Below are 6,151 nucleotides of genomic sequence, written 5' to 3'. Positions count from 1 at the left end.
GGGGTGAATAGAAACAGTTTCAGACCTTTCCTACTTTGTTGCTAACATGGTAGTCACCTTTTTGACAACAAAAAATAAGGAATTTACAGGTCTCGACTTGTAGATCAAAAAGCGCATAATAGATTTAGACATAAAAGTTTTTCCACAAAAAAAAATAAAAACGCTCTTTTTCTATTCACCCTTCATGTGGGGTGAATAGAAACACCCATCCCGGCGTCAGTGTGGTGACATTTATCTGTTCTTATAAATATTAGTTGTTTTAGGTAGATTTTTTAGATGGAATATATTAATACATCATATCAGATAAAGAATAAGTAGTAAAATAAAAGTAACAACAATAAAAAAAAAATTATTAGGAAAAATTGAACCTTTTGTCAAAAACAAAGTGTATTTTTTCTAAATCAAGATATTCAACAACATAATAGTTTCTAGGAGTAAACAGTCTTAATTTAATCTTAAATATAAGTACAGAATGAAACAGAAAATAACATGTTACTCAGAAATACAATTTTGACAGTTCTCACATATAGTAAAAGAATGCTAAACGCAAACAAAATTTGAGCATTTTACACAAGTAAAGGAAAGATTTACGATCATTACTTCGTGTACAAATCGTGCATCTTCTTGCAAATCTCTGGCGTTTTCCTGGTGGATCTAATGCCTGTTGTTCGTGTTGCCTTTTGAACATCTTACCTTGCAGTTCCCTTGGTAACCTTGGATTTTGGGAGCGCGTTTTAGTATAATCAGCAATGAGCTGATAGGCTAGGTTTTTCAAAAATACTTTCCTCTTTATTTCGTATTAGCTCTATACTTATATGACTAAAGAGTTAACTCCCGCGCAATTCAATAGAGCATAAAATATAGTGAGTGGCCAACGCCTACTATTACGGGATACATCATAGGACGCAGAGAGTTCATCTACTACATCCACCCCACACTTGCTAAAATTATAAAAAGTTATAATTTCAGGCTTTTTCTTTTCTGCGGTTGACGCATCAATATCGGGAGTGTGATGTAAAGTGGACATAACTAAAACAATTTTTTGTTTGTTTGGTATGTAGGACGTGAGCGTAACATCTTTTTGAAAGCCGAATTTACTAGAAAAAATGTCACGACCCTTAGAGACCAGAAAAGTTGGAGGCAACTGTCTTTTATTTTTTCTGACTGTACCAACGGCCGTAAGCTTATGTTCCTTTAACAAGTGCAGAAATATTTCAAAGCTGGTAAACCAATTGTCAAATGTGACGTTTCTCCCTGAGCCTGAAATTGGTGCGACAAGTCTATTTACGACATCAAATGGTTTATTACTAACAGTATAGGGTCCTTCAGGTTGCGCACCTACATATACTTCCATATTCAAAACATAGTAAGTTCTTGCATTAACCAAAGCGAAAATTTTAATGCCGTATCTTGCCGGCTTGTTAGGCATATATTGCCGAAATGCACAGCGTCCCCTAAATGCTTCTAGCTTTTCATCTATAGTTAGATACTCGCTTGGGGTGTAATTGTTTTGACTGTTTTGTATAAAGCGCTCAAAGACTGCCCGAATAGCGGCTAATTCATCAGTTGCTTTACATTCATTTCTATTCTCAATATTATCAAATCTCAAACAAGAAAGAAGTATAGTGACTCTTTGTAATGACATGGTCTTACGAAATTTTTCTATTCCAGAACCATCCGAACAAAAGAGATCATCTAAATTTAATCTTGCCGATTTATATTTCTCTGCTAAAAACAAAAGACTAAAAACAATTACAGCCTTTATTTCATTCAAACCGGTCTCTTTTACAACGTATTGATGATTTTCATTGACTTTTCTGCAAGTTTTTTATTAGTCCACTTGACAATATCATTAATCATTCCATTATCCATGAATAACTCAAAGCATTCTAAAGGTGTTTTTGCATTTTTGCCATTAGCTTTAACACCTGGTAAATGTGTTATAATATTTTCACTACGAGTCCTTACATTTCTAGGGTAGCATACCTTAGCCCATTTTGTCCCGTCTTTTCCTATGTAGTGCAGATTTCGTTTCGCCTTACCTCCATTTTCAGTGATTGTTTCTTGCGTTTTTTCTTCTTCGATCTCTTCCACATGTGCTGATTGAGTCGTGCTTAGGTTGTTAATTTCTTCTTCTCCCTCTCCATCATTTACATCTATCATAGCGTCTTCCTCGCTATCACTGTTTTTGATGAGATGTTTTTCTACTTTAAAAAGAGTAAAAACATTCCTGCGTAATACGATAAGACAATCTAGAATTAGTGCCTTGTCTTGTTGAGCATCGAGAAAACGCTTGTCAAAAGCATTCCAAAAATCTCGGTAAATATTATTGAGTTTTATCCAAGTCTGTATTTTTTTATCTAAAATATAAATGGTAAAAGATCTTTCAAATACTTTAAAAAATCAATAGCTTGATTTGTTTTTTTTTATTAGAGTAAACTATAAGTTTTCGAACCAAAATGACCCCCCCTGAAGATTGACCCACGAGCCGCCATTGGTCTAAAGTACAAAAATTGTAGAGTAGCTGACTTTATATCTCAGTTAAAAAACATTGAGAGTCAATCGAAGCCTTTAGGTGAATAGTTAAGTGAGAAAATGGTTATTACAAAGGTTGTAATGTCTTGTGCTAGAAAATTTAAAGCATCTTATATTAGCATACAAATCCACAAACAGTTCCAATTCCAGAGTTAAAAAACGCAAAAAGGCTCAATTAAGAGCCAAAACTCGGGTCAAAGAGATATTAAGTGCTTTCTTTGCAAAAAGAAATGGGTCATGTTAAGAAAAATTGTCCTCTTTACAGGTTTCGAGATGATGTCAAAAAGCGTATAGCCAAAGTGTCATTATTGTAATAAACAGAGGCATCTTATATCTGGATTAAAAAGAGAAATGAACAAGGAAAGAGAGATTCTGAAAATTTGCAATGAATATACCAGAGGTTCTATTATTGAAAGAAGTCCTCCATATTCTCAAAGAGACCCTGATATAAATAAATCAAAGGAGAACAACACAAAGTCTCGGTCTCAAAAAATTCTTTTATTGTTAGAGTGGTGACACGTGTTTCGCTCCTAAGAGTAACGACCTAAAAATAATGTAAACAAAACCAAATAAAATAAAATTACAAATAGACCTTAAAGTAAAACGAAAAAGTATACCTCAAGAAGGTTAAAAACACGCCCGACTGGACAGTCAAACTGGGACAGTCCGGGAGGAAAATTTCAACAAGGCTACAAGAACATCTAGGTCTGGTGAACAAGTTTAAAGCCACCGATACTGTCGAGACCAAGTCAGTGTTTGCCAATCAATCATCAAGGGCAAAAAGCTGGATCTTCTAGAGAAGCTAAAGATTACAAGAGCGAAGGAGAGTCCAGTTTTGACTTGCGTTAACGACGTGTTCAGTTTTGATCCGGGACTCATTTTTAATAACATCTTGTAGTCCCCTCCTTTCTTTTCAAGCTATCGCATGAACGGTGTGGCCTAGCGGTCAACGCAGCAAACGTCTTACAACACAGTCTTGCTGTAAGGTTGTAGGTTCAAATCTCGATAGTTCCTTTTTACCTTTTTTATTATTTTCTTGTATTCAAGTTCTATGTTATTGTTTTTTATATATTTGTGACGTCAGTTTTTTAAACTTATATTTTACCGTTCAGTGTGTGTGACTGTATATTTGACTCAGTCGGGCGTGTTTTTAACCTTCTTGAGGTATACCTTTTCGTTTTACTTTAAGGTCTTTTTGTAATTTTATTTGGTTTTGTTTACATTATTTTTAGGTCTGATGATGCTCTTAGGAGCGAAACACGTGTCACCACTCTAACAATAAAATATTTTTTTCAGACCGAGACTTTGTGTTGTTCTCCTTTGGTTCTATTATTGTTAGAAGGTGCCAAATTTGACTCTTCAGATTAGTGTTTGGATAGCGGGGCAAAGGACCACATGTGTTATGATCCAGACCAGTTCCAATCTATAAAAGTAACAACTGGAACTAGAAGAGTAAAAATAGGAGATGGCTCATGCTTGGAAGTTAAAGGTGTTGGTAAAATTAAATTTTAAGTTGGAATAGAATGGAATAAAGTGGATTAACACCGAACTGAGTTAAGTGTTGTATGTCCCTGAATTAAAATTAAACTTGTTCTCAGTTTTGGACAGGAACCTGGTGATGAATTTAGACAAAGACAAATGTGAAATTGTAGACAAGGATGGATTAGTAAGAGCTATAGTGAGAAGGCAGGGTAAGCTATTTAAAAGTCCTTATGTGGAGTACGCAAATATTGTGGAGAATGGTATAGATTGCCATAATAAGATGTCATCATGTTAATCTTAAACAAGTGAGGTCAATGCTTAGACAAAATAATATTAAATATACTGATATCGATAATGATTTTCGCCAACGTTGTGGTACTTCTAATGTGGAGTCTCTTGGAGGCTCCAAATACTTAGAACTCCAAACAATTAGAGCAATATGTGCCGCGGCATGCATAGTTGCATATGTCTTTTATACCGTTTAGTCTTAGTTATTAAACCTTTAAACCGTACCTAAAGCGTTTCCTGAAGTCCTAAACATCACACTGCGTAAAAATTACACAATGACACAAGTGGCACACCGAACGACGTCTCGAACGTCAGCGAATCTTCCGGAATTATGGTCAGCTAATAATTAAGTTTTTGATTCCGGAAAAGCGATACGACTGCTTTAATAAAAGAACGTTATATTAACACTGACTTATCTAATACAAAAACCTATATTTATATGTAACTAATTCTAGAAAGTTAATCCAATCAACCTTGCCCTTTGATTGGTGAGAAGGTTATTAGTGGACTGTCCCTGAGACGTGATTGGCGAAGGATTCTTTTCTAATGATAAGAAGTACTAATGGTGTTTAAGGAATGCTATTAGGGTGACTCCTTAATTAGCTGACTATAGAAGGCGCCGCGTCACCGCTGGGAGTCAGTTGTCACTTCAGTGAAGTAAAGTTCGCAATATTGGCGCGAGATTTAAAATGAAACGTTAATAATTGTAAATAAATACAGTAAAAATAAATATTTTTAGTAGTCGTAAGTAATCGTCTTCACTAGTATAAATGTTTAAATAAATTAAACTATTTTTGTGCAATCAAGTATATAATTTACACCTATTAAGTATTAAATTTTCAACGAACGGGAAAAACGTGTCAATATGCTAAAGCGTAAATAGAATGGACAGATAGACAGATATTTACGTGAAGGAAGAATCTTAGTTGGAAGCATGTATCGAGAGGTGCTTAGTGATTCTCACCTTAACTACGGACTAACTCATGCACTTATCTAAAAATTGGGTTATGATAAGTGGAAAAAAAGAGAAGATGGATGACGACAAGGATTCATGAAACGCCATCCAATGCTTTTTTTAGGGAAACCAAACAAAGTACCCGCTTAATCAGAAATATTGCTTTTAATGAAAATAAGATTGACCAAGTTTTTATCCAGAAAGAATTTACAATTTTGATCAGACCTGATAATTCCGGTTATATCATTAAGCAGGTAAAAATGGTCTTCCTCAAAGGCAAAAATAAGTATCTCAAGCTATGTCAATTGAAAGTAACACATTGGTAACATTTTTGGGAATCGTAAGTGTTTCTGAACAAAGCCTGCCTCCTATTTATGTATTCTCAAGGAGACTTTCTAGCCTGGCATTAAGAAATAAATCCAGTTGGATTACTGCAGAGTTATTTCCCTCGGTACTACAACATATCTATAGCAAAGCATACTCGCTACTTCCTCGAGATCACGGTTGATAATCACGAATCCCATGTTAGTCTTCAAACCTTAAAATTTTGCAAAGAGATTGGGACCATTTTCCTAAAAGCACCCGTTACTACTCTCAGAATCACAATAAAAAATATGTTTGAATTGACACATTAAGCATATGCAAGAGTTTTTACAAATATTGCAAGTAGCTTGAAAAAGCTTTAGACTTGGCCATTTAAAAGACTAGCGTTTAGCAACGACGATTTTGTTTCTAGTAATGTAGCAAACCAAGCCTTCCTTACAATCGTAAATTCAGACAATCCAAACAATATGGTTGAAGGTGTGAATCATGAAAATAATTAAATGGAAGAAGAAAACATTCATAGAGAAACGGAAGATCGTGTTGAAAGAGAGAAAAAACAAAAAATGA

The sequence above is a fragment of the Anthonomus grandis genome, chromosome 7 (genome assembly GCF_022605725.1).
Source record: "Anthonomus grandis grandis chromosome 7, icAntGran1.3, whole genome shotgun sequence".
In the NCBI taxonomy this organism is placed as follows: domain Eukaryota; kingdom Metazoa; phylum Arthropoda; class Insecta; order Coleoptera; family Curculionidae; genus Anthonomus; species Anthonomus grandis.
This window is presented reverse-complemented; position numbering follows the sequence as displayed.